Below are 2719 nucleotides of genomic sequence, written 5' to 3'. Positions count from 1 at the left end.
GCTCCAAAAGTTTGTCTTCCCGCCCCTTCCCATTCACTGGAACAGAGCCTATAGCCCCTACAACCTGACCAGTCTCTTCCTGGGTAACATCAGCTAACAGGCTAATCTCCCCCAGACAGGTCATTTCCTCCAGCTCCACCGGACTATCTTCCCGGTTTGCATATGGAATACGAAACCACCATGTACCGTCTTCATTCTCACGTAACGCAACCACTCCCTCCGACAAAGCCAACCTAAAATCTTTCCGAGGCCGAAACAACATTGTACATGCTCCCTCAGGAATTACATTACCCCCCACATGAGACAGTAACCAACAATGCCCCACATGAACTCGCCCCTAATACCTGACTCTCCCAAGGAAAGACGGGCCACCCCACAGAATTGGTATTCTCCGACGTCAGTCCATGCAATCCTCTCTCTGCTGTCCCACCACTGTCCTTGGTACAGCAGGCACGAGACCAAACAAGCGTCCCCAGAGTCTCGGTGCCCCTAATGGTCGCAGGGCGTCCCCCACAACCCCTAGTCGCTGCACACAAGGAAGATGATGACGAACGGCTAAGCACAACCTCCACTTCTTGGCCATTTATGACCAAAAATGGAGACTGTGAGGAACAACATGGTGAGCATCAGTGAAATCCGTACCAATCAGCATCTGACCTGGAAGCTCCCAGGAATCTACAACTAGAAAACTGTGTGTAATAATCGTAGAACCTAACTCTAGATCGACCGTAATCTCACCTCTGTGACGCAAAGGTGATCCTCCACCCCATTGCACCTTCAACCCTGCAGAGTCCCTGCAAACAAGATCACAGCCTTCCAACAAAGAACTGTGAATCAGCGAACACTCTGAACCATGATCAAGCATAATCTTTGCTGACCTCCCAAGCACTACAGCATGAAAGAGAACAAGCCCTGACCCTAAGGCCGAAACCCTGAGTGTCCTTGATGCCCTAGTTGAAATAGGATGCTCAGTATCAGGAGGGACTATAACCCTCCCTGTCCTTAATCGTTTTTTGCCTTCGGATATGGAGGTGGGTCCCGTGACACTCTCTAGTCCCGCAATGAGGGACACTCCCTCTTGAAATGACCGGGCTTCCTACAGTAATAACACAGGCCATTACCTGGAGGCCCCGTGGCTACCCTATTTCCCCAAGCCAAATCTTGGCCGCCAGTCCTCGAAGCTAACATCTTCTCAAACCTCCAGCATGCATCCATGAAATGGCCATCCACTCCACAGAATGCACACTGTGACCCTTTACTCTGCTTCAACTTCTCACAAGCATCAATCTTGTGCCCTATCGTCCTACAGAAGCTACACCTCTGGAATGATTGAGCCCCCTGACCCATCGGCGGATGTGTTGGCCTCGCCACAGCACCCTGTGAGGGTGCACCTGTCACGTGGGTGCCCCTTTGTGCCTGAACAGATTGTTTAGGGGTACTACCCCCATCCGCCCGTGGCTTTCCCTGTGGTAACATAATTTTCTTCTCCCCCTTTTGGGCAGGAGCCCCACTAGCCTGGGGAACAGCTGCCACCTTAACTGGAGAAGGAGGTACCTCAGCTCCCTTGCTAATATCCAGAACCCCAGGGTGCTCTGAAGCCCAAGAGTTCCATGTCTTTAGTAGCTGAGCAGGTTCTTTTAAGTCCTCGAGCTTCCACTTAGACACAAAAATCTCCGGTAGCTCTACAGAAACTACCATCCTGAGAACATGTTTAACCATGTCCTCGCTCTGCTTGCTCCCTGCAATTAACAGCGAAGCTGTTTTATACACCCTCTGAAAAAAGGATACTACGCTTTCTCCTTTTTGCCTCCGAGCTCGAAGAAAGGAATGCATAGTTGAGTGCAAGGATGGCTGTACAGAATGATTAGTACTAAGTAGCTCCTTAAGTGAGGCCCAGTCATCCTCAGTATTCTCTCCCCTCCAAATCCTCCAAGTCTGGAGCGGTTCCCCCCAGAGCCTTTCCACCGCTAAGTTGATTCTCCCCGAATCATCCCAGACCTCCCCCACTGTGAGCGCCAATCCATGCCTCTAAATTAAGGCATGCATCCTTGTCCTTGACTCGCTCCCCTCAAAAATGGGAACCTTCCCCTTTGTCTCCTCCACGGGATTCTTTTTCTTCTGATCCACCAACACCATCAGATCTTCCTTTGTAACCCCAGCCATCGCTTCCGTGATCGTATCTACTTCCTTCTTCAGAGAATCAACAGAACCGAGCTTGCTATCGGTAACCCACCGATCAACAAATGCCAGTGCACTGTCGATCTCTGAAACTAGATCACACCCACGGAGGACTTTCTCTGCAAATTCACTACAGAGGTCACCCGCTTCGACAGCTGTAATAAAAGAATCCCGTGAATACCTTCCCAGAATACTGGCAATTACCTGCTTCCCTTTATCCTCGAATGCTCGAACTTCCTCTGAATGAGACCTGGTCAATGCCCGCCCCCAAAACAACAGCCGCAAGATCTGCACTTAAAGCTGCTAAAACACACTGTAATCCTTCCCTGTCCATGAAAATGGAAGTGAAAAAAGAAAAATAATGATCTGAGAAGCGCGCAATGGCAACGCTCCCTCCGCTCAGCTGATCCCAGGGTCACCGCGGGGAATCTCCTAGCATCGCACTGGTCACTGCCGTGATGTCACAGAGGCCACTGAGACCGCGTGCCCAGGCACCCGAGATTACTCAGCAAGTCGCGCAGACAGGTAACCGAAACCACTG

The sequence above is a fragment of the Penaeus monodon genome, chromosome 34 (genome assembly GCF_015228065.2).
Source record: "Penaeus monodon isolate SGIC_2016 chromosome 34, NSTDA_Pmon_1, whole genome shotgun sequence".
Taxonomy (NCBI): Eukaryota; Metazoa; Arthropoda; class Malacostraca; order Decapoda; family Penaeidae; genus Penaeus; species Penaeus monodon.
The sequence above is the reverse complement of the archived record's forward strand: the minus strand, read 5'-3'. Positions refer to the sequence as shown.